The 26347-nt window shown below is 50.2% G+C and overlaps 1 protein-coding gene across 7 annotated transcripts in view; it reads left to right on the top strand.

The window, feature by feature from the left end:
- The window catches only part of FARS2 (phenylalanyl-tRNA synthetase 2, mitochondrial), a 307704-nt gene that overhangs the window by 877 nt on the left and 280480 nt on the right, over positions 1-26347 (top strand). For 6 of the 7 annotated variants that reach the window (XM_027525048.1, XM_027525046.1, XM_027525045.1 and 3 more), the window contains one exon: positions 13147-13233. The gene's annotated coding sequence lies outside the window, so the exon portion shown is untranslated. Of the gene's footprint in view, positions 1-13146; positions 13234-18923; positions 19078-26347 lie in introns of those variants that run through there. The other variant, XM_027525047.1, reaches the window with a different exon arrangement.

The following is a 26347-nucleotide window of genomic DNA, read 5'->3' as shown; positions in this document are numbered from 1 at the left end:
ATCTCTCTTTCTCCCACCACGCTGTTTATGATTGTGTTTACTTTATCTCATTTTGAAGTCACTCTGAGTCAATTTCAAAGTTTATCCTGTTTTCAGAAACTTTAAGGGCAGACACTTCAGGGTACTTATAACCTAGGGTCCTTGCATATCTACATATACTTTTGTATTTGTTATGGTACCTGTTATAATTGCATTTTTCAAACGGCACGGAAGAGAAAACACTTTTATTAAAAATTCTCTTACACTTCCCATTTGATTTTTGTTATGCTTCATAAGTCTCTGAGTCTCAAAATAAAGCTCTTTACAGAGTAGCCAAACTCCTGTTACTCCTGCAGGGTGATCAGTCATTGGGCATGCTTCGCTTTGGGTTAATTGAAAGCAGTTCTGATATTTTGAGTGTATCCTTTCAGTTCAGTTGCTCAGTCGTGTCCGACTCTTTGCGACCCCATGGACTGCAGTGCACCAGGCTTCCCTGTCCATCACCAACTCCCAGAGCTTGCTCAAACTGCTTTGGCATTACTCAAATGATTCAAGACCAAGGGACTCGTACATTATTATAGAAGAAGATCCAGAGCTAGGGACTCGTGCATTATTATATAAGATCCGGAGCTGTTTTTCCTTACTGTGATAACACAGTTGAGTGCTGATGATATAAATTAGGAACGTGGCACCTGGGAAAACCACGTTTGTGCAAGGTACAGATAAAGCTATCAAAGTTAGAAGAAAAAACATGAAGGTTATTTGGGCTTGTTTAAAAATAGTGCGGATTGCATTATCTTAATGTATTTTACTTTCATGTAGAAAATGAAGTTGGAATAATTATTACGATATGCAGTTATTTGTCTCATAATCATTACCATATACAATTAACATGTCTGACTGACTTTAACTGTTGTTAAAGAAAACTTTCCAAATAAAGTCTTTGGAAAGTCAAAACTTTCCAAATATATAAAGTTTAGTTTGGGTAGTCTAGTCACCTATTAGTATAAGGAGTTAACTGAGGGAAGTGAGAACTTCCCAGTTTCACAAAAAATAGTTTATAATTTTATTTTAAATAATTTGCTATTATGTTGACTATCATTGCTTTAAAAGACTAATAAAATCCAAGAGAGTGGCTGTAGGTACTTTTTAGATACAGCAAGTGTTTTTTTTTCTTTTTTTTTTTTAATTTGCCAGAAAGGTATTGGATCAGAAGCAAGAAAGGTGCAGTGAACCTTGCTGAAGTTAAGGACCACCAACTCCCCGATGCTTTAAACATTTGTTCTTAAAGTCAGATGATTTCCCAAATAACTCGTCCAGGATGTAAAGGGTGCTGGCAGTACCGAAGCTAAAATTTGTGTTTTTTTTTGTAATGGCAGATTATCAGAAATCCCATGTTTAGAAGTGAATGTATTTAAGATTTGAACGATGTTTTTGGACTTTTAAAAATTACATCTTTATATTTTGTAATTTATTCATAACTTGGAAGAGCACTGGTGTTTTCCCTGTGTGCAGCATTATGTAAGTTTTTTTCCACAAAATCCCAGTATCACATCAGTTTTCACCCTCACTTTAAGGCTTGTCCTTGTGCCCAGCCCACTGTGGATTGCCCCACAGAATAAGGAAGCCGAGCAGAGTAGGTGACTTGTGTAGTGTCTTACATCTTACTCTGTTTGTACGGGAAGCCTAACTCTTTTAGAAGACTTTCTCTAAAGTTAGATTTTCTGTGTAGTTAACTTCAAGTGAGCAGCCATTGATTTTTGACCCATTTTCAACTGTGATAGTAGATCCCTAAATGGGTGCAGTAATGACCATAAGTCTGGAAGGTCAAAGGTTAGCCAGACTCTGCGCCGGGTGTGTGATCTGTGACCTGATCGCCTTTCCCTGCTTACCTCCTCTCTTCAGTCCAAAGCAGAAGGGAGATGAGCTGTATCCTCCCTACCTCTAGGGACTGTGCCAAGACCAGGAACGTCTTCTCATGAGTTTGTGCCATAAGCTGAACGGTTGTGAAACTCTGCAGCTCACGCTGGGACTCTAACCCACGGCCTTTTAATTGTAATCATTCACCTGATGTCTGGACTTACTGATGCCCAGGTTCTTTGTGTCTCAGTGCAAAAGGAATTCAGGGAGAGGGGAAGTGACAGGCAAGCAGTAGATTTATTAATACAGGCTTCTCGTGAGAGATGCAAGGGCCGGGCGAGGGGGCTGCATTTTTATAATCCAAGGACAGTTGAGGAGGGGAGAAGACCACGTGTTGAGTTCCTCCTTCACGTAGGGCTGGAGCGTCTCTGTGAGGTCATACTAGGAAGGTCATAGCACTTATTCAAATCAGCAGAAGGGTGGTAACATTTTTCCTTTCACCTAATGACCTGGGGCATATGTCACACTCTGTAGTTAAGCAGGCCTGCTTTGTTCTAGATGTTATGATAGGCTTGCTTGCCCTATCATTAGCTTACAGTGGTCTCCCAAAGTTCCCCTGGCTTCCCTCTCTATAATCCCCTACTGGGACTTCTGCAGCTCCCTGTATAACGATCTGGTTCCATCCCTGTCAGCGGTAGTCCCCCACCCATTCTCCATCACCTCGCAGCTCCAATAATATGTTGAGATCCTCACCCCCATGTGCTGTGTTGGGAGGTGGGCCTTGGGGAGGTGCTTAGGTCATGGGAGCGGAGCCCCAGGATGAGATGCGTGTCCTTATAAAAGGGACCACAGGGAGCCCCCCGGCCCCGCCTGCTGTGTGAGGACACAGTCTGTGATCCAGGAAGTGTGCTCTTGCTGCTGCTGCTAAGTCGCTTCAGTTGTGTCCGACTCTGTGTGACCCCATAGACGGCAGCCCACCAGGCTTCCCCATCCCTGGGATTCTCCAGGCAGGAACACTGGAGTGGGTTGCCATTTCCTTCTCCAATGCGTGAAAGTGAAAAGTGAAAGTGAAGTTGCTCAGTCGTATCCGACTCTTAGCGACCCCATGGACTGCAGCCCACCAGGCTCCTCCGTCCATGGGATTCTCCAGGCAGGAGCACTGGAGTGGCTTGCCATTGCCTTCTCCGACGTGTGCTCTTACCTGGCTCCAAATCTGCGGGCAGCCCGGGTCCTGGGCTTCCAGCCTCCAGAACTAAGCGGTGACTGTGTGTAGCTTATCAGCCCCCTGGTCCGAGGTGTCTGAGCTGAGACGCTCTGTTCTGGTTTTCTGGAGAAACGGTGTGCAGGGGTTGTGGTTGCTGAGAGTGAACCAGGTCTGACGGGCGCATAGGTTTTTTGTGTGTTTCGTTTTTTGTGTTGCATTCACATAATATTCTAACACCAGAAGCTTATGCTTTCTGCAAAATAAAGGAAAATGAAGTTTTTTTTTTTTTACCAAGTTTTATCCAAAAGGTTAATGGCATACTTTGAAAGAAACCCAATTTTAACTACTGACACATGTTTGGGTAGAAACGTCGCTTCCGGTGGGTGTCAGGGCCTGTGTGGACAGGCCTCCCTAACGCAGTCTCCGTAACCGTCCACCCCCCTGGGGCTTTCTGTTTACTTAGTTCTGTTACTGGCCTTTTCTTCATTAAGACGGAAAAATCAAAGCCTGACGGGATAAGCATAACGTCCACATTTGACTTACTTCGGTGTGAGAAGGCAGCCTTCCCCCCAGTCTCAGCCTTGCAGCTCATCCCAGCAGTGGAGGTTCTGTTCTTCTGTTCCCAGCATGACTGGGGTGGGAAGGGGCTTCCTGGTGGGTGGCTGGACCAGGGCAGGCCAGACACTGCTCTCCAGATGCCACGGGCTCCCCAGAGGGCTCTGTGTAGAGGCCCCGGGCGAGCGTCCTGCAGGCCTGGGAGCCCCTGTGACGATGCCGGGACCGTGAGAGGCACGGCCGCTTGGTTGTGAAGGAAGAGAAGGAAGCGAAGCTGGGAGAATGACGCGGTGTGTGATCGGGCCACTGAGTTGTGGGCAGAGATGTTCAAAGGCCTGGAGGGTGTGTGCAGCCCCCCAGCAGTGTGCTGTCTGCGGGGCAGTGACCCGGCGGAGGTGCCCGCCACCTGGGAAAGATCACCCACCCAGTGAGGGTCATCCTGGCAGCTGGGTCTTGCAGCTTGAGGTCAGGGTGAGCGGTCGGCCCCCAGCGGGAACGCTGACAGCTCCGCCACGTGGAAGCTGCTCAGCCTGGGATGGAGGTGTCTCCAGTGCCCATGTGGACACAGCCCGTTAGGGCGCAGGGTCGCTCAGGAGCCTCACTTAGCCCCTTCCCTGCTAAGAAGTAACAAAGTTCATTGCTTCTGCCCACTCAGAAGTCTGTCCTTCCGGAAATGAAATGGCAGAAAGGTGGGTGGTTTGGAGGACAAGGAAGGGCTGAGGATTCTATCTGGACCGCTGTCCGACTCCCCCAGAATAGATTGGGTGTCAGTTCACTGCTCTGCTCGGTATTTCAGGTCTGATGAGACGGCTGCAGAAGCAGGAGAATCAGCTGCTGGAATATGCAGGCCCCCTCCCAGCTGAGCACATGGGTTCTTCAGCCCCTCTGTTTGGAAACTGTCTACTTAAATGTCTTATCTTTCTAATCTTGGCTTAAAGGTGACTTCTGCAGCCAGCCCTCCCCGCCTGCTTACCTATAACTAAAAATAGTGTCTCCATTTGTATCTTGGGGTTTCTCTTTTTCTCCTACTTCAATTGTTGGTTTTACTCACTGCCATGCTGGACAGCTGGCGCCGGGCCTGTCGCATAGGTGGAGTTGAGCACACGTGTGTAAGGTGAGTGGACGGAAGCTGCTGTGGGCGCTTCGGGAAACGGCCCTTAGTGCCAGCGCAGCTCTTGTCCAGGAGACGTTCAGGGAAGATGGAAGTGTTTCTGTCTGCCTCGTCCACTGTGGCAGCCGCCACCCCCATGTGGCTCTTGAGCACTGGAAATGTGACTCTTGCAACTAAGGAGCTGAATTTTTAACTTTAGTTTTTACATGGAAGTGTTAGTTAGTCGAAGTTGTGTCGGACTCTTTGTGACCCCATGGACTGTAGCCCGCCAGCCTCCTCTGTCCGTGGGATTTCCCAGATGAGAATACTGGAGGGGGTTGCCATTTCCTTCTCCAGGGGATCTTCCCGACCCAGGGACTGAACCCGGGTCTCCTGCATTGCAGGGGGATTCTTTACTGTCTGAGGCACCGGGGAAGCCCTGGTGTTTACGTAGCTGTATATAGATTAGCTGCTACTATATTGGACACCTCAGTCTAGAGGATGTGATTTTGTTAGCTTCTAACCTTGAAAAACATTACCATTGACTACAAACCCGTTGAGCACATGTAATCTCACAGCCTTTGAGAAGGTCTGCTCCTGGCAGTGCGAGTGCAGCTTGTTTTACAGTGCACGACAGGCGTGTTTTATGGTCTGCTTGAGAAGCAGAAGAAGATCCTGTGTCCTCAGTGGCCTTCCATGACTTAGGATTGTCGTTGCACTTTCCGCCCATTCTTTATTTTTTTAAATTTTTAATATTTTAATTGCATTTTATCCATAGTCCGGAGCCCTTCCGGGCTTTAGTTTGTGGGAGGATCCTTCAGGCACAAGGGCTGAGTTCTCTGCATTCCAGCCTTCTGCGGCTAACCACCGTCAGCTGCTACTTACGTAAGAATTGCTTTCTGACTACATGGCATGCACCTGACCTTGAAGGCCGAAAGCTTTTTAAGTGAGGAGTGGAATTAAAAAGAAGGAGAATTAGCAGATTAAATTTTATATGTTAGTATTTTCCAAGTGACACTAGGGTTAGAAAAAGAATTATCAAGATAAACTGTAATAATTACTGCATTAGAGCCATAAGATTTACACTTTGTCTCTATTGATTTATTTGTCTATATTACACTTTTGTCTGTATTGTCTGTATTGATGCTTTGTCTATATTGTCTTAGGTCTTGATATGAGAAATAAAAAGAATTAGTAGTTGCATCTTTTACTTATTAAAAATAAAATATTTAAAATTCATTTTCATGGTGGATTTTGAAAAATTGTGTTTATATATCGATGTAATAAAAGGCAGCATCTTAGCCATTTTAACGTGTGCGGCTCAGTGGCGTTAGTGCATTCACCATCACTGCCATCCTGTTGCTAGAACTTTTCATCTTCCCAGACCCTGTTGAACCCTGACTGCCCCCTCTCCTCTCCCCTTGGCCCCTGGGAACAACTGTTTTACTTTTATTTCTATGAATTTGATGAGTTTTAAAATTCTTTTCCATAAATTATTGTCCAAACTAATATGTAATACTAATATCTACGTGTCTCCAGGAATCACCTCGTTTAAGATAACCTTGGCCTACCTAATGCATAATTGCCTTACCTTGGGAAATGGCAGACACTTCTCATTAAGGACCCGAAATTATCTGCTTTAGTCCCTGCCCCCAGCCATCACTAACCTTAACATGCTCACCTCGAGAAAGATCATCTTGCTCATTTGAGAAAACAGTAACTCTAGAGAATGACTTTTTAGTGACAGATGGTAAGATGGACTTCCCTGAATATGTTTTCATGTGCTTGGGATTCCAAACTTTTTACCAGTCTCCACTGAGAAAGAAAAAAAGAACCAAAAACAGTCACTTAGTATTTTTAATACCTCCCACCTTAGTATAATGCTAAGTAAGAATTTACCTACAATGCAGGAGACCTGGGTTCGATCCCTGGGTCAGGAAGATCCCCTGGAGGAGGGAATGACAACCCACTCCAGTATTCTGGCCTGGAGAATCCCATGGACAGAGGAGCCTTTGTGTCCATGGGATCCACAAAGCTGGACACGACCGAGTGACTAACGCACCTTAGTATAACATCACTGTGACCACTGGACACATCTAAATTGACGGGGTCAGGATGGCGTTTAGTCCCCTCGTGAGCACCAGGAATCTGGGGGATTTGAAGGGAAGCGTGTCCCTCACCAGATACTTTTTAGTCGCTTGGTCTGACTCTTTGTGATCCCATAGACCATAACCTACCAGGCTCCTCTGTCCATGGGATTCTCCTGCGAGAATACTGGAGTGGGTTGCCATTTCCTTCTCCAGGGGATCTGACTCAGGGACTGAACCCATGTCTCACATCTCCGGCATTAGCAGGTGGGTTCTTTAGCACCAGCACCGCCTGGAATGCCCAGATCTGGGCACAGCACATATGGTGCATGAGAGGAGGCGACTGTTCCGAGTGGAAGGCTCTAAAGCCTGTTCAGTTGCCCTGGGAGGATGCTGAGGGTTGTGTGGCTTGTGAGGGTGGGCAGGCGGGCTGGATGGTGGCGACCCTGTAGAGACAGTTCCGAGGCCCTGCCGACGGACTGAAGGGGCGGGGGGAGGCCGGGAGTGGTCTCAGGTCCCCAGGTTGTAACCCACATCGTGTGCCATCAAGATCGTTTAGTGAGTATGCTTGTTCATGCCTCGTGTTGTGCCTGTGCAAGAAGGGAGTCTTTAATATACTGCAGGTGGAATTGTTGAATTAAATATGTGCCTTTTAAATGTCAATATGTTGTCATACTTTTCCTCTATAGATGTTTTACCGTTAATGCCCGTTTCTTAGACCCTTGTAATATGGTATCAACACGCTCTTCCCCAGTCTGTAGATTTTCAAAAATCTAATTGCGTTTTAATTTGCATTTCTCTGAGTTTGCACATTGTTCTATAGCTTTCAGAGGCATTTCCGATTCCTTTCGGGGCACTTGGTGGCACTCTCTGATTGCCATTTCTCTACTCGGAAGTTGGACTTTCTGGCCTTCTTTCAGGGTTTCTCACATCACTATCCCAGAGTTTGGGTGGATATATTGGGGTCTTATTAATGCAGTCGTTATCTGTTCCTATTTTAAGAGCTTGTCTTCATGAAGAGGGAGTGTCGTGTTTCTGCAGGTGCCTTCAGAGCATCTGGGGGCCGGTCACTTGGCTCTTCTCCACTGAGCGGGGGGTCAGCGAGTGGGCTGGGCCTCCCAGCCTGATTCTGTGCTCGGCAGCCCCCACCACCCCACCGTGGCCTCGGTATCCTGTTCCTCAGCGCTTTCTGTTTGTGTGCCTTTCATTTGGGATAGCATTTGCATATCGTTTTAAGTGCATCTTATTCATCACTGAAACAGCTTCTGGAAGATGGAGAACTTTGTCGTGATTAAGTTACCTGACCCCTCATTTAGCCCCTGCAGTTTAGCTGTGGTGTTTCACACGCGACCAGTTTGCAGTTGCCTCCTTGAAGTGCTGCTCCCCTGTCTTAGCTTCGATGCTCAGAGCTGAGCTCTCCTCCTTCCACGGGTGGGCTCTCCACGCCCGCCCCCCACCCCCCCCCGCCCGGGGCCACCCCCCTTGACCTGCTCCTTCGCCTTGTGACTTAGCCACCGAGGTGAACATCACTGCACGTGTCCATCTGCTTGTCCCGCCAGCCCCTGCAATAGCGGGTCTAAAATGATCACATCCTTCACTCCACCCCAAGCCCGCTGCTCCACTCGACGTGCCCGTGTCTGTTTGCGGTCACCCCTCATGTTTCCCTGGTGGTCCTGGCTGCGTCACGGGTGTGCCCTGCGGCATGCCACCCAGGGAGCCTGGTGGGGACAAGGAGGGCAGGGGGCAGACGCGGACACCTCTTCACAGCCAGATGGTGGCCGCCCGTGCAGCTCAGACTGAGTGTGTGCTCAGAGGGGAGGGGGCGTCTGGAAGGATTATTACTCGGTCACTATGTCTCTGCAGAAAGAAAAGTTATTTAAAAGCAAAAATGACCTGTTGAATTTTGTAATGAAGAGACCGGATTTCACTGTGTAAAGACTCGGATGATTTATAAGTCTTTAAACCCCAGTGGAGGAAAAGTTATTACTTAATACTATCTTAGACATTCAGTCTTACTGAAAGAATCTCGGTAGAAGACGAATTAGAAGCTTCAGGTGCCGCTTTTGCCTCTGCCGGAGGGTTGGGGCAGATGGCATTCCTGTCCTGGGCGATTTGGAGCCTGAGGACGACAGCACTGTTAGAACGCGGACTTTTACAGCCAGCTTCGACCACAGCGGGGCGACCGCGAAGGCCGAAGGTCAAGAGTATGATTGATCGGGTGATTAGAATTCCTTTTAAAACAAATTAGAGGTGGCAGGTTTGCCACTGGCAAAAAGTACTGCAAGGAATGAATTTCATCAGCATATAAAACTTCTTGGATCATCAAAAAAGGGTTTAATGTTTAAAATATAAGCACACACACAGACACGACCTGCATGGGAATCCTTGTTCATGCTGTTTTGCAGTGTTGTGTTTAGCCTGCTTTTTCTGGTAATAACATACAGTCACTGGACAGGGCATGTTTTTAATTTTTACTTTAGTGGCTAGTACGCTAAATGTTGCTCTTTTCCAGTGGTGCAGTGGTAAGGAACCCACCTGCCAATGCAGGAGATGTAAGAGATGTGGGTTCAATCCCTGGCTCTGGAAGATCCCCTGGAGGGGGAAATGGCTACCCACCCCAGTATTCTTGCCTGGGGAATCCCATGGACAGAGGAGCCTGGAGGGCTACAGGCCATGGGATTGCAAAGAGTTGGACACGACCGAGAGTCTGAGCACTAATGAACCTCAAGAGGTTCCTGTCGCTGAGCCCCAACCCTAAATGTTAAATGCATTTGTCATCTCAGTTTATCCACTTTCTGGATTTGTCTTTATATTTGGGGTCTTCTAGGTGAGTTAGGCATTTGTGGTCAAGCATTTGTGTTTGGGATCCCTGGCTTAGCAGAGGGGCAGGGGGAGCAGGACTGGTGTGTCAGAAGGAGAAGATGGAGAGCAGAGGAGGGAGGGTGTGTGTGTGTGTGTGAAGTAAAATTTCTCAGGAGTGTCTCACGTGTCAGACATCAAGCTCTGCACTTTCATGTTGGTTATATCCTCACAATAACCCTGGCCTGGTAAGTATTGCAATTATTTGTAGTTTCAAAGAAAAAGAAGGAAAGCAGGTGAGAAGATACCAAAAAAGAACTAAGAGTAAAGTAGTAATGATGAAAATAAGGATTGTTAGAAATGAACACTGCTTCAATGTAACCATCCTGGTGTTCTTTTTCCAGCCTTTTGGGGGAGGATGTTGAGTCTTAGGTAGTCAGAGAGGTTAAAGTTGGCTATTAAGTGGGATACACAGGGGCTAGTTAGGACTCTTCGCGACCTCATGGACTGCAGCCTACCAGGCTCCTCCGCCATGGTGGAGGAGCCTGGTAGGCTGCAGTCCATGGGGTCACTAAGAGTCGGACACGACTTCACTTTCACTTTTCAGTTTCATGCATTGGAGAAGGAAATGGCACCTCACTCCAGTGTTCTTGCCTGGAGAATCCCATGGACGGAGGAGCCTGGTAGACTGCAGTCCATGGGGTCGCGAAGAGTCGGACACGACTGAGCGACCTCACTTTCACTTTTCACTCTCATGCATTGGAGAAGGAAATGGCAACCCACTCCAGTGTTCTTGCCTGGAGAATCCCAGGGACGGGGGAGCCTGGTGGGCTGCCGTCTGTGGGGCCGCACAGAGTCGGACACGACTGAAGCGACGTAGCAGCAGCAGCAGTTAGGTCTCTACCTTTGTATATGCTTGAACGTTTTCATAATGAAGTGACTTTTAAATGATGAAGCAAAGTAAAATAGTCTTGATTATGATTAAAGGAGAAAGAATTTTTATGAATATCAGGGCAACTTTTTTTCTCTTCTTCACTATCAGACCTGTGTGATAGCATTAGCCTGTGAACCTATTTTTGAGGCAAAATTATTCACAAACAATTTAGGAAATAGACAAAATCATTTTTTTTTTTTTTAAATGTGGTCTCTCAGCTCTATGTGTGAAGACTGCAGAAATTAGGTGGTTTCTTCATCTTCATTTGATGCAGTGGGTTTGTCCCAATACCAGAGCATCTGCCCTGGAAGGCAGCCCAGGGCTGGAGCTGCCCCACCGCACAAGGTGTACAGCTCTGGGGGCGGGGAGTCAGAGTCTAGTCACTGAGCATCTGTTTCTGCAGAACCCGAAGTGGGGCCTGAAGGGGGTGCTCCAGAGACAGGAAAGGAAGAGAGAAGCTTGTATTTGGAGGAGGAAATGGCAGCCCACTCCAGTGTTCTTGCCTGGAGAATCCCAGGGACAGAGGAGCCTGGTGGGCTGCCGTCTGTGGAGTTGGACACGACTGAAGCGACTCAGCAGCAGCTCGTATTCATGGAGGACCGCCCTGTGCCCGGTGCTGTAAATGCTTCATGGATGGCCAGTCCTCACAGCAGATCCGTCAGTTAGCAGCTAGTCGATCTTGTTCATTTTCTTTTTTAAATTATGATAAAGTTTATAAGACAAAAATCACCATCTTAAACATTTTTAAACGTGCAATTCAGTGGCACTAAGTAAGTACAGTCACATTTTGGGTAAACCTTCACCACCATCCAACTCAGAACTTTTTCATCTCCCCAAACTGAATCTTAGTTCAGTTCGGTTCAGTTGCTCAGTCACGTGTGACTCTTTGCGACCCCGTGGGCTGCAGAACGCCAGGTTTCCCTGTCCATCACCAATTCCGAAGTTTGCTCAAACTCATGTCCATCGAGTTGGTGATGCCATCCAACCATCTCATCCTATGTCACCCCCTTCTGCCCTCAATCTTTCCCAGCATCAGGGTCTTCATTGAGTCAGTTCTTCGCATCTGGTGGCCAAAGTATTGGAGTTTTAGCTTCAGCATCAGTCCTTCCAATGAATATTCAGGACTGATTTCCTTTACGATAGACTGGTTGGATCTCCTTGCAGTCCAAGGGACTCTCAAGAGTCTTCTCCAACACCACAGTTCAAAAGCATCAATTCTTTGGTGCTCAGTTTTCTTTATAGTCCAACTCTCGCATCCATACATGACAACTGGAAAAACCATAGCCTTGACTAGACGGACCTTTGCTGGCAAAGTAATGTCTCTGCTTTTGAATATGCTGTCTAGGTTGGTCATAACTTTTCTTCCAAGGAGCAAGCGTCTTCTAATTTCATGGCTGCAGTCACCAAATGCAGTGATTTTGGAGCCCAGAAAAATAGTCTGTCACTGTTTCCTTTGTTTCCCCATCTATTTCCATGAAGTGATGGGACCAGATGCCATGATCTTCGTTTTTTGAATGTTGAGTTTTAAGCCAGCTTTTTCCCTCTCTTTCACTTTCATCAAGAGGCTTTTTGGTTCCTCTTCGCTTTCTGCCATAAGGGTGGTGTCATCTGCATGTCTGAGGTTATTGATATTTCTCCCGGCAGTCTTGATTCCAGCTTGTGCTTCATCCAGCCCTGCATTTCTCAGGATGTACTCCCATAGAAGTTAAATAATGGTGAGAGTATACAGCCTTGACGTACTCCTTTTCCAATTTGGAACCGGTTCGTTGTTCCATGTCTGGTTCTAACTGTTGCTTCTTGACCTGCATACAGATGGCTCAGGAGGCAGGTAAGGTGTCCTGGTATTCTCATCCCTTTAAGAATTTTCCAGTTTGTTGTGATCCACACAGCCAAAGGTTTTAGTGTAGTCAGTGCAGCAGAAATAGATGTTTTTCTGGAATTCTCTTGCTTTTTCTATGATTCAACAGATGCTGGTGATTTGATCTCTGGTTCCTCTGCCTTTTCTAAATCCAGCTTGAGCATCTCGGTGTCCTCAGTTCATGTACTGTTGAAGCCTTGCTTGAAGAATTTTGAGCATTACCTTGCCAGCATGTGAGATTAGTACAATTGTGCGGTAGTTTGAACAGTGTTTGGCATTGCCTTTCTTTGGGATTGGAACGAAGAGTGACCTTTTCCAGTCCTGAGTTTTCCAGATTTGCTGGCATATTACGTGTAGTACTCACCTCCATCCTCACTGAACTCCTAATTCCCCAACCCTCCTCCACAGCCCCTAGCAACCGCCGTTCTCTCTGTTTCTGTGCGTACTCATATACATGAAGTCAAGCAGTGTTTTGTCTTTTCATAACTGGCTTATTTCACTTGGCATAGTTATCTTCAAGGTTCATCCATGTCAGAGCGTGTCAGAGTCCCCTTCCTTTTTAAGGGTGAGTAATACTTCACCGTGGGTGTGCACTGCATTCTGTCCATGGCTGTGTTGACGGGCCCTTGGGCCGTGGCCCCGTTTTGGCTGTTGTGAACATACTGCTGTGATCACGGGTGTCCAAATATCTGTCCCTCTGTCTGCTCACAGCTCTTTGGGGCATTGTCCCAGATGTGGAATTGCTGGACCCTGTGGTAACTCTGTGTTTGATATTTTTAGGGACCGCCAGACTGTTTGCCACAGCAGCTGCACCGCTGTCCATTCCCATCAGCTGTGCGCGAGGGTTCTGGTTTCTCCAGATCCGAGGTAGGTCCATTTCTTGCTCCAGGTCACGGGGGTGAGGGGGCGGGCGCGGGGAGGTTACGTGTGCTCACACCGCTCACATGCAGACCCGGATCTGAGCCTGATGGTCTGATGGTCTGCCCTTAGAACCTCTGACGCAAACACCAGTCGAGGTGCAGAGGCTCTGAAACGCGGTTCAGGGCATTGTGCATGGGTTCAAACCCAGGCCGTCTGCCGTCACAGCTCATGTTGTTAAACATCTTAGATTTAATATCTCTGTATGTTTTTTTCCCTGCCTTTCTAAATTTATGCTGTAAAATGTTCTCTTATTTAAACTATCTTTCAGGATGTATGCAGTATGTTTGATTTTATTTAAATTCTTGGGTCAAATTTTGCCTGTAAATGCTTTGAATAAATGCAAATTGATCCTGCCGAAGTTTTGTATATATCTCTGCTCTTCCTACCCCTGCCAAAAGTTTGCTTTCCAATAAAACTAAATAGAACTATCTAAGCTGAATTCTGATCTGAAGCTGAATTTAAACGGGGGGAGGGGGACTTGGAATGGATCAGTGGTAAACAGTGAGGACTTTAAAAAAAAAACTCAGATAAAGTGAACTTTCCATCTTTATCAGTACAGGAGCAGCAGCTTGGAAGTGTACCTGTTTCTTTGATCCTGTGTGTGATTTGCTAAGGACATCTGCGTCGTCCCTCACACACTAGGTTGTGCGGGGCCTGGTGGCGTCCTGAAACAAGCTCGTTCCCTGGGGGATGCTGGCCCAGCGGGGGCCAAGGGCCAGCTCCCGACGCAGCCTGGGCTCACAGACCCCCACGGTGCTGCCGGGGAGGTGCCCCCTGGAAACGCCGACCGAGGGATTTTGCACCCCACTCTTCCAGGCAGGTCCTCTGGGTGGGTAACCTCTCCTGTGCTGCGTTTGAATGGTGCATGTGTTGTGGGGAGCTGTGTGTGCGTGGCCACGAGCCCCTCCCAGGCCGGGTGTGAGTGGCTGGTCCATCATCGTAGCTGGTGGAAGTGGCCCACAGTCACACTCAAACCGACTGTGCTCTGGACGGTGTCTGCAGAATCGTCCCGAATCTGGCGGCTCCCAGCCGTGGCCCGCACCGCAGTCCGCCTCCAGTGATCTTCCGGTAGCTGGCCCGGTGTGCGCGCTGGTCATGGGGGCTTTTAAAGAGCGTCACAGGTGGTTCCCAATGGTGCGGCCCAGGTGTGGAGGTGTTGCTGTCCTTTCTCTTGAGCACCTCATTCTTTGGGCTCTAGTTAAGATTTTTCTCATCTCAAAAGCTACAGAACTGTCTTCTCCGGCGTCCTTGTTAGCAGGGCTCCCTCTCACCCGCGGGACTCTCTTCTGTGTTGAAAGGTGGTGTTCACTCCTCACGGAAGCCGTCTCTCTGTTCCTGACTTGGCGCCGGTGGCCGTAGGCGCTCGTCTCGCTCCCTCTGCGGAGCCTGGAGTTCGGGAATGCAGAGGAAGGGCAGGGATGTGCTGGCCCAGATTTCTCTGCCGGCTCCGGGTCACTGCATCCGAGGGCAGTTTCACCCCCCGAGCCGAAGGCTCTGGTGGGCTTCGTAGGCGCCCGTGTGGCCGCATGGCGGTGCCCGTTCTCTGCCTCAGCAGAGGTGACAGGTGGTTTTTCCCCCGAGGTGAAGGCTCTGGTGGGCTTCGTAGGCACCCCTGTGGCTGCACTGCGGTGCCCGTTCTCTGCCTCAGGAGAGGTGACAGGTGGTTTCACCCCCAAGCTGAAGGCTCTGGTGGGCTTCATAGGTGCCTGTGTGGCCGCACGGCGGTGCCCGTTCTCTGCCTCAGCAGAGGTGACAGGTGGTCTCTCCCGCTCCCACTGTTATGATGATGCATTTCTGGGCGCAGTCATTCCTCTTTGCTCCAGATGTGAAAATTGGAGCTTGCTTCCTTTCAGTAAATGATCGAAGAGCCCCGTGTGACCCCCTATAAATCCGGTGAACAGATAACTAGGCTGGCAGTGCACATGGCATACCTGGGGAGTCCTTGGCCTCGTGGTGCTCGTAATGCAGGGGATCAACTGGGCTTAGCAGATGGGCGCCGCTCGTATTTCCCTCGTCGCTGACAGGTGCGCGAGGGCTGCGGGGGGCTCTCCTGGGCCGCGCTGCGCAGCCCTGCCCCCGGGACGCCGAGTGCCCCGGCCCTCCCCCTGTGGAAGGGGGCAGCCAGGCTCGCTGACGTGGGCTTATTCCCTTGTCCTCACGGTCAAGGCCTGCGTTCATTATTAGAAAGATTATCTTTGAACGACGGAAGCATCAGAGATAGATCACGGAAAGCCAAGAAATAGGAGAAAACCCCCTTTTGCTGTCCTAAAGCAGTAGTATCGGTCTTCCTCCCGTGATTTTACACGGCTCTGCCTGTTGTTTCGCAGCTGCCTTTCCTCCTCCTGCTCTGCAGGCTTCGCCGTCGCCTTTTAGTGGTCGCATGCTACTCTGTTGTGGTTCCGTGCCACCGAGTCCTCGACTCTGTAGTTGACAAGTACCTTGCTCCCAACTCCTTGTGGCTGTTAATAACACCATAAGGCACATCTTTGTGCACGTAGCTATTTCCATATTTTCAATTAGTTTCTTATGATAGAGTCCCTAGTGGTATTATTAGGTCAGAGAATAGAACAGTTTTATGGCTCTAAAACATGCTGCCAGATTGCTTTCCAGAGGAGTGGAACCAGTTTACAGTGCCATCACAGAGTCGTTTGTTTCCCAGACGGCCAGCCAGGATTAGGCGTGCAGCCTCTCACGGCCGGAGAGGAGGGGTGTGGGGATGCGTGTGTGCGCATTTGTGCTCGTGTGTGCGTGTGCTCATGTGTGTGTGTAAATCCTTCTGGTTTGTATGTGCACTGATTTAAGCCTCAGTGCCGTTATGCATTGTTCTTAGTAGGAATATGCTCGGTATCCAGTTCCCGTATAAGTTTTGTAGTTCAGAGTTTAATACAGAGCGTGGTAGACATGGAGTTGGATTCCCCGGTGGCTCAGCGGTAAAGAATCTGCCTGCAATGCAGGGTTCGCAGGAGACTCAGGTTCAGTCCCTGGGTCAGAAAGATCCCCTGGAGGAGGGCACAGCAACTCACTCCAGTATTCTCGCCTGGAGGATCCCTTGGACAGAGGAGCCTGGTGGGCTACAGTCTATGGGGTCGCAAAGAGTTGTACACGACTGACGCAACTTAGCATGTGTGCACACACAGACATGGAGTTAAGCAAGTGTATATACATTTTCTATTTCCCTGGAATTTGAAATTTTAAAAAAGCTGGCAAAGGAATTGGCAAGCGCATTTAGCCATCGCGACGAGGTTCCGATTGGCCCCTGACGGCTGGGTAAAGGCGGACTCCGAGGCGCCTCGGGAATCGGGAGGAGCCCTGGCAGCGCCCGAGCACACTCGCAGGAGCAAAGCCGACCTGCTGCAGGGTTCACTGCGCTTCGGGAATCGGGGGGGGGGGGGGGGCCCTGGCAGCGCCCGAGCACGCGCGCAGGAGCAAAGCCGACCTGCTGCAGGGTTCACTGCCGGACAGCCTTAAGGGCGCTTCAGGGGAGGGCTGAGCTGAGGATTTGGGGTTCCGTCTAGGCTTTGTGGGAAAGGTCCTGTGATTCGTTAGCAGTTTATTCTAGGTCTGTGTCATCGCAATTTTCTTCAATTCTTCACGTTTCCCATTGGATCGTAAGCCTTTAGTGCCTTTAACTGGAGGCTGGGCCTCTTGAAGTTGTCTTTCTGTCTCTTCCCTGAAGGGCTGTGCGTTCTGCGTGCAGGCGATGGATTTGTGCCTTCTGATTGAATGGTGAATGAATGAGTGAACGGATGAGTGAGGGACGTTAGTACTCCGTCTGCATGGTTCCAGGAGAGGTTCTGAAGCCCGGCAGGCAGGCTGTGGGTCCGGGGTGTAGAGCCTGCAGCGAGTGCTCTCCGGGGTATGGGAACTTGATTTTGAGCTGAGAAATTTAGGAGAGGCAATGCTGGAAAAGACCGTAGAGGCGTGTGCGCACGCTTCCAGGGCCTCCTCGTTGGACGGGTGGGGACGCTGAGCCGGGAAGGCCACGTGTCCCGCCCAGGGGCGTCCTGGGTGGACGGCAGCTGGGCGCTCCGAGCTGCCTCCCGGCTCCCAGTGCAGCGCCCTTTACTGTGCTGTCTCAGGGAACTTGGGGAGCCTGTTTTGCCACGTCTACCCCCACCGTGCCTTCACCTGATGTGTATTTGCGGTGCTCTTTGCTGTGGACCCACATTTCCCCTCCCTTGTGGCTGTGCAGATATGTGTGTGAGGCTTGTGACCTTGACGCAGCAGTCAGACTGGGCTCCAGAGCGGTACAGGCTGAGAGATTTGTCCTGAGAGCCGAGAGAGAGAGCGGGATCAAAACTCAGTTTGGGACCAAATTAGAGCTTCGTGGTGTCTCTGAGTTTGAATATGAGCTCTTTTTTCTTTTGTAAGGGAAGCCTGGTCTGTGTTAATTGTGGTACATGATTTTAATGTGCATTTGCCACAGCTGCGATCCTTGCAAAAGTCTCATCACGGTCCACATGCGCCGAGCAGAGACCGAAGGTCGTCAGGGAGCAGTGACCCCGGAGCCTGAGAGCAGAAGCCCCGTGGAGGGTGCTCTGCTCCCCCTCCAGCCCCCACTCCCTGTCACTGACATGCTGAGGCTCAGGCTTTACTGGGAGGAAGCCCCCGAGGTGTCAGATGAGACGCGAGGACACAGCGCAGGAGTGCCGTCAGCTGCAGGCTCCCGAAGCAGCCCCATGGGGGCTGCCCGGGGGCTCGAGCGGCGCGCCGAGGGGCTCGGCCTCGGCGGCCCCAGGCCCCCTGAAAGGGGCGACGCTCACCCGGCGGGCTCGGGGTGGTCCTGCTCCTGGGACTTGGGTTTGGGATTGGTGGGTGTTTACATTTCAGGAGAGCTTCTCGTCGCCCTGGGTGTGACTGCCGAGCTCTGCGGCGCTGGCTCACTGTGTCCACCCCTTCCTCACCGGGAGAGCACGGGGTCCTCTGGGCAGACCCCCCGCGGCCCTGTGCTCAGGGCGGTTTGTGTCCACAGCCCTGGAGACCAGCACCACCCTTCCAGGCTGGAGCTGCTGACCTGGGTACTCAGCTCAGAGTAGAAAGGAGAGAGGGGCTGACCTGCCCAGGGCGTTTCGCTGTGACGTGCGGAGGTCAGCACCTCTTTACTCTGTCTGAACAGGATTAGTTGTTTCTATGATAGAAACTTGAAACTTTGACAATAAGGAGAAACTGAAAGGAGAGAAAACTTATTCAAAGTTCCTTCCATCTGAATGCCAACCACTCATAATATTAAAAAGTTTCCTTTCATTCTTTTCTGCTGTGTAATTTGTATGTGGATCTTATTAGACTGTTTATGAAAGTTTTACCTTTTTCTTTTATGTATCACATATGTTTTTCCTTGTTACTGTATAATTTCCTTTACAGAAATTTAATCTTTCATTGATTGGCCCAGACTGAGATGTATGCTTGTTCTGTTAACGTGGGGACCAGAGAGAGGCTCGTGCTTCTCCCGCAGTGAGATAGCGCTGGCTGACCCCAAGCGTTACTGTTTTTAACACAGCAGGGTTTTCTGTATTTGAGACTAGAGTGCTTTCTTTCCCTTTTAACTTCTGTGTATTAAAACATGTGCACATGTATGCAACCCTGATAAACATTACCAAGGGAAAAAATAACTTATACAGAGTTTTCTTTATCCGTAGGTTGTTGTGTTAAACTCAGAGCCACCAATTTCTATGCCATCCTCTTTAGATTCGGGAAACTCTGTAAGATTGAGACTTTGTCAGCTTTGGACCGTGGTGGCTTAGCCAGCTAAGAAGAAGACCGTGAGCCTCTTTCTCAGGCTGGGTGTGGAGGGTGAGTGAGAACCTAGAGTCTGTTGGTGATGGGGACACGGGGCTTGGGTCCCGCTGGCAGGAACAGGAGGCCAGCGCCCACCGCAGACTGCGTACTCCTGTCAGTGTGGTGCATTTTTAATCCGTGTTGATGTGATCTCTTCAATGTGGCTTCCTGCGATTTACCCACTGTGGATTTGTTTGGGGGCGCAAGTTAGTAGAAATAACTTTGCTTGCATTATTGGCTCTAGTGAATGTTTTTGGGTTTTATGCATTATACATACATATTCACCCACAAACCAAATTTCGGCATGTAAAGCTCTTTGACTGCCAATGAACACTTACACGTGTACAGAGTCTAAGGCCTGTAGGTAATTTAGACACGAGCAGACAACTGGGGACCGCCTTCCGGAAGCGGTTCAGGTTGTGAGTGGCGCCGCGTCCTGCCAGAGGTGCCTTTCGAGTTGAAGCGCAGCAGTTTCACTCATAGTGTCCGTCTGCCCAGAAGTTAAAGTATGACGATGCCGAGAAGCGTGTCTTCTGGGCTTTGCTTCCTGTTAATCTGTAGTGAGTCTCACAGCTTTTCTCTGTGGAGTGTTTGTGTGCGTTTTAGGTGCCTTCTCCCTCACACTTCGTAGCAGCTCTGGGAAGCAGCAGATGGGAGATGTCTTTATCACCTGAAGACTTAACTGTTTGATGTCTGAGGACAATGCTGCCAGCTTAGAAAAGACATTAGCAGTGGTGCGGAATATTAGAGTGACCCCGCAGGGAGAGCCAAGGGAAATCGGAGCTTAAAGACTGGGCTCATGCCTGCAGCCGCTGGGGATGTGCTCACTGAGGAGGGTTTTGAAAAATTGGGTTATTCCCTGGATGGGGTCAGAAGTGAGGGGCTCCTTCTTCCTGTTCCCTGTTCTTGGCTGTTACTTCCTAAAGAGCTGTCATTCAAGATTTTCAAGAGCACAGTGCCCATGGTTGATTTATCAGTTTTAAAGGGGTCCAGCCTGGACTGTAGCAAGGAGATCAAACCAGTCCATCAACCCTGTATATTCATCAGAAGGACTGATGCTGAAGCTCCAATACTTTGGCCACCTGATGCAGAGACTCACTGGAAAAGACCCTGATGCTGGCGAAGATTGAGGGCAGGAGCAGAAGGGGATGACAGAGGATGAGGTGGTTGGAGGGCATCACCGATGCGATGGACTTGAGTTTGAACAAACTCTGGGAGTTAGTGAAGAACAAGGAAACGGCATGCTGCGGTCCATGGGGTCATAGCATCGGACGTGACTTAGCAACTGAGCAACAGCAGGCCTGGACCTGAATGAGAAATCGGGTGCCCAGTGTGTTGCAGGTGCTGTGAGTGCTGCGGGCCAGTGTTGGGCAGTGACGTCTGTCCTTGTTGGCCCTGCTCCCGTGGCCCTGGGTTAGTGGGGGAACTGAAGCTCCAGAGCAGACCCAGCACGGGACTCCTGTGTTGTAACGGGGGAGCTGCAAGCTGCCAGAGAGCTCGGAAGCTGGCCTCTAACCCCGATCTGAGGGTTCTGGGGTTGGGGTGGGGAGTGTGAGTGTGTGTGTGTGTTGGGAGGGTGGTGGTGCCTGCAGAGTGACTGTCACTGCCAGGCTTGTGACTCCATGGGTGTGGGGTATGCTGGGGCGTTGGGAGTTGTCAGGCTTCCCAGATCTCAGTGTGTAGCAAAACTTGGGCACCTCCAAGCCTTATAATGATACGTGGCATATGGATTTTATCCACAGAATGTTTTTGGTATTAAGGAGCCACTGAAGGACAACCTAGACAGCATATTAAAAAGCAGAGACATTACTTCGCCAGCAAAGGTCCGTCTCGTCAAGGCTATGGTTTTTCCAGTAGTCACATGTGGATGTGAGAGTTGGACTATACAGAAAGCTGAGCGCTGAAGAATTGATGCTTTTGAACTGTGGTGTTGGAGAAGACTCTTGCGAGTCCCTTGAACTGCAAGGAGATCCAGCCAGTCCATCCTAAAGGAAATCAGTCCTGAATTTCATTGGAAGGACTGATGCTGAAGCTGAAACTCCAATACTTTGGCCACCTGATGCAAAGAGCTGACTCATTGGAAAAGACCCTGATGCTGGGAGAGACTGAAGACAGGAGGAGAAGGGGACGACAGGGGATGAGATTGTTGGATGGCATCACCAACTCAATGGACATGAGTTTGAGTGGACTCCAGGAGTCGGTGATGGACAGGGAGGCTTGGCGTGCTGTGGTCCATGGGATCGCAGAGTCGGACACGACTGAGTGACTGAACTGAACTGAACTGAAGGACTTCAACCAGTGGAGTGGTTAAAGCTAGTTCACATGGCTCGGGTTTCAAGAACAATCTTTTGGGATAAGGAATAGCCCACCTGGATATTATTTAATCAACTAATATTGAGGGTCTCGGGCGGTGTTATTAAGGGTTAAGACCCCTCCCTGCCACGGAACGCTGGACGCTCTCACCTTTACTTAGGTGCCGCCTGACCTTTGCCCTTTGCTGTACCTTTTGTGTGAAGCTGTCCCGTGTCTTTCCTTGCGCGCAGAGCCTGCAGAGCTGCCTGTGGAGTCTAACCCTGTGTGTGACGTCTTGGTCTGGGGCCATAAATACGGTTCTAAAGTCATAAGTTATCTGTAATGAAATTCACTATAGATTTACCTGGGTAAATAAATGAATTTTGAAGCCAAAATCATAGAGGGAAGTGGTAAATTCACTTGAGTAAGAAAAAGGAACAAAGAGAAATGGTCATAATACAGTCTGGAAAGGAGAACCCACATCTGAAAAATAGTGAGACCTGCACATGAAGAATTTGCAGTGAAGGAATGCCTCTCCCCCGTCTTTCAAGGGAAGAATGACATAAGCAGCCAGAAAACACATTTCCCAAAGCACCACGGTATGTTGGCATTAACACAATAGTATGGATTTTGAAATGGAGCTGTTATTTTGAAGTGAATTTGTTTGCCTGATTTCTGAGGAGACTAGTTTTCAGAGAATCGGGGAACAGCGGGCAGCAGAATCCCCAACACTGTCGTGATGGGCTGGTTGTGTATGTATGTTCAGAGGTGGGTGACCACAAAAAACTGCCAGACAGGAGCCTGCTTCATTTACAGGAGGTCGTTTCCCTCCTGCCGCCTCACGTGGCGCCAGCAGTGAGTCGCGGGAGACAGGAGGCATTGTGTGCTGCTGAGGCTCAGCCGGTCGTCCTGCGAGGCCTCCCCACAGGAAGCGATGCCGGCGGCTCTCCAGAGCTCCGCTGGCCGCCCCAGCTGACTGACGGAGCCGTGTCTCTGTTGGCTGACACCTGCTCTTAGACATTATTTGTAGAGAAAAGATCACTCGTGGAAGCAGCCAGAGAGATTGTCAGAGGTCAGACGTGCTGCTCCCAGGTTCATCGAGGGCGAGGGGCTCGACGGATCAGCTGCGTCTCTGAAGCGGGGTCTGTGCTGAGAGTGGTTTTCCTGTGAGTAAATAGTACGTTCAGATAACAGGTCATAAGCGACACGCCGGAAACATGCGTAGATTCTTGAAGGTTTGAACGCTGTAAGCGAGACTTTAAAGCCACCGAAACAACTCAGTAAGGGACCAAAAGACTGACAGGGAGACGTGAAGAGCTCGGGGGCCCAGTCCTGTCCTCCCGGTGAGAAGCCAAGCTCGCCAGGCGGACAGTCGGCACTTGCGTTGGTTTTCTCCTCCTCTGCTATTTTTTTTCTTATTCTTCTTAAAAAGTTTTTTCTTCATTCTTTTCCTGTTAAATGAACGGTCCACAGAGCTTCTCCAGCCTCCAGGGCCTGAGGCCTTGAATTACCCCAGTATCCTCAAGCTGTTTGACGTGACTGGCACCCAGGAGACACTCCTCCTGGTCGTGGGGCGATGCTCGCCCCGCCGCTGGACCACGGCCGCTGAGGAGGAGGCCCGGGCAGATCCCGCCAGCTGGTGTCTGCCGGGCAGGCCTGGTGTGCGGCCACCAGGGGGCGGCGTCCTCGGGCCCGGAGCGGGGCCTCCTGCTCTCAGACGTCGGCCTCAGCAGCGGCGCCGGCTGACTGTGGCCTCGGCAGTGGCGCAGGCCGACTGTGGCCTCGGCAGCATTCTCCCTCAGCGGCCGGCCGGGCGCCCTTGTTCCTCTTTCCTTCCAGCTGTGTTCTCTGTTCCGCCACACATAACCGCGTTGTCCGTTTTCCTCGCGATGCTCTGTTGATTTTACAGTATTTCTAATCGCTGACGACAACCCAATCGGATCAGAGACCTAAGACTTACATTATGGGAAAGGATCTTAGCGATTCCCCTTGTTTACATACTCACAGAGGTTATGTTACTTGCCCAAGGCCACAGCTAGTTGGTCAGAGAACTGGGTTTCAAAGGGCTGCATGAGCAGATATTGAGCGGAATAGCTGACTTTTTTTCCTTTGTGTTCATAGAGAGTGGAAACCTGCCTGATCACTTCCAGACCCTAGACCCAGGTGAGAGGCTTGTTAGAGGAAATCATGAGGGACCCCTAGGAGGGACTGGAACCTTATGTGGAGACACCTCCCTCCCCAACCACAAGGGCCGGCAGACTGGGTCAGTGCTGTGCACGGGCTGCGTGTGGGAACGGCCCAGGACTCACTGATGGCCTGAGCCTGACCAAGCGATGACCACCTGGGCTCCTGGGCCACAGGACAGCCCCGCTGGAGGGCCGCATCGTCCACGGGAAGCCCCCGCCCTCAGCCCACCCACCCACGGCTGCATCCTTCCCCGGCCCGTGAGCTTGTGCCCTAAACCTCGGGCTCTGCAGCCTCCCAGGCTCAGGTTGTGCCTCTGGTTGGAGACCCTGTGTCTCTCGACAGTTCAGCCGTGGGAGAGATGAGACCACCAGCCATGGTGGGCAGCATTCTTCAGGGCTCCTTGTGAGTCAGCTTGTCTGCAGGCCCCCGAGTCCTCTGCACACGCGGGACAGGGTCCTGATCCCAAACTCCAGCCCCAGCACCTGGAGGGAAATGGAGCTGTCCAGAGTGCTGGAATCGCTGAGCCTGGACGGAGGCCTGTCCAGCCCGAGGGGCTGTGCCCTACAGGCCCGGAGCACACAAGGGCTAGAGCCCCAGCTTCAGGAGGAGCCTGATCCAGGCCCAACAGGAGGGCGGTGGCTCCTCTGCCCTCCTCACGAGCTGGAGCGCAGATGGGGAGCGAGGCCTTCGGGCTGAACACCTGCCGTCTGCTGCAAACCCACCTTAAACTGGACCAGCCCCTCCCCTGGGCCAGTCCTCTATTCATGTGCAAGTTCATTTATCCAAGTCGTTAGTATTTTGACTCCTGATGGAATGTTAGGATCTGGGTATGGAAACATGGGTAAGAAGTATTTGTTAAACAACATATTTGTGGGGCAGCTACCGTGTGCTTGAATGGCGCGAGAGCTGGAAAGGTGAATAGAGTATGCCCCTTGTCCTTCAGGGGCAGTAACTGGTTGGAGAGTCATTCACACGTATTTATTATGTGCCCAGAACCCAGCAAGTCATACAGAAGCATCTCTTTATTGTTAATCAGTGTATGGTGCGGACAGGTATAGATGCTGAGCCCTGAACCCAGCCTGGGGAGGGGGGGGGTTGCGGGGCGGAGAAGGGTGAGGATTGAGTGGGCCAGGGGGTGGAGGGGAAGGCAGGGAAGGAGGGGCAGAGACCCTTAGTGCCCCCTGCCCTGACAGAGCAGAGGGTACCTGGCGGGAGGGCTTGGAGCCCAGAGCCCAGAGCCCTGCGCATGGTGGAAGCAGCCCCGTGTCCACCAGAAGGGCAGAGTGGCTGGGGGAAGCTCGAGGGCAGCGGAGGCCGATGGCTCACTCCGCCTGCCTCCCTGGGCTGCCCAGAAGGTACACTCGAGCTGGGAAGGTTTCAGATGCACCAACTCCGTGCTTTCCAGATGTTCTGTAGGACTCAAGAAAGGCGCTTGGATGTTAATAGATAGGTCCCAGGGTCCAGCTGGTGCAGAAAATGCCTGAGATTAGAGTCCATTCTGTCCCTTGGTCTGTGCCTGGCTCAGCAAATGCTGATTCACCAAACGCTTGCTTTTCTAGCTCCATGTCCATTGCCTTTCTCCCCTTTGACATCCTAAACCACTGGCCCTAACATCCTCCTTTGTCTTTAGCTCAAAGTGGCATTTCAGGGGCGGGCTTTGGCCATTTTGTTCAGTTCCTCAGTTTTCTTGGGTCTCTCGCGTGTTCCATGCGTGTTCTCAAAAGAGAAACTTTTGATTCTCTTTGTTTTTCCCCCTATTAATCTGTTTCATGTCAATTTAATTCCTAGACCAGCCAGAAGAATCTAGAAGAGTAGAGGAAATTCACATCGTAAGATGTGAAAATTCTGGAACCTTTCCCTCCAATCTGTAATATTATCCCTCTGAAGAAAGATTTGTGTGTGTGTGTGTTTTCCCTTTTAAGTTCTATTATTTTAAAGCCCCACTGGGTCCCTGGAGCTGATATAGTTCTGGTGGACAGGACGGTGTTGCACTCAGCCTATCTTCATACCGTCTTGGAATTGCCCTGCTCTGCCCACGAGGGATACCAGGGTTTAGCCCTACAAAGATGGGGCTGCTTTTCCATTTTGATTTCAGAGATGCTCAAAAAACTTCCTCCTGCTTCCCTTATGCTCCAGATTATACAGGTAGCAAGTTACACTTACAAGTCATATACTTTTTACTGTGAGTCTCTGTTTTGAATATTTAGGGTGGAAAGCTGCTCTCCTCTGGATTCCTTCCAGGATTTTTGCTGGCTCCCTGGGAGGATGGCACGGAATGCCGGTTTGGTGATGGGCTCATTACTGCCGAGCCTTAGGGAGGAGCTGGCGGGAAGCTGGCCTCTCCGAGGACTTTCGCCACCTGCCCCCGGTCCTGCAGTGACAGCAGGTCCTGCTCTTGAGGGCTGAGAATCTGTTCAGAAAAGAGTGAGGACAGTGCGTGTGCACTTTACCTGCTTGAAACTCATAGGCCGTTTACCTCGGATGTAGTCTCTCTACCTAGTAATTTATAATCCATTCCACGCTTCTCGTCCCTTACCTCTCAGTCACCACTCTTTCCAGGGATGACTGCAAGGAAGAAGGGACCGTGGCTTTCCATCAGTGCGCATGTCGCCGTTCCACTCTGCTGTTACGTGCAAAGGTGGCCCACCCACCTCTCCACCGCCTTTTCTTCCCTTTCTCAGCTCTTCTGTTTCTTGTTTTTCGAACATGTTAGTGAAAGGCCATTTGTATAATTTTGGTGAAATGAATTTCCATTTGCCAGTGTATGAAGAGCACACGTTCCGGGAGCCAGATCATAGGTGCCTGA

Source organism: Bos indicus x Bos taurus, chromosome 23, assembly GCF_003369695.1.
Source record: "Bos indicus x Bos taurus breed Angus x Brahman F1 hybrid chromosome 23, Bos_hybrid_MaternalHap_v2.0, whole genome shotgun sequence".
NCBI lineage: Eukaryota > Metazoa > Chordata > Mammalia > Artiodactyla > Bovidae > Bos > Bos indicus x Bos taurus.
This window is presented reverse-complemented; position numbering and strand designations above follow the sequence as displayed.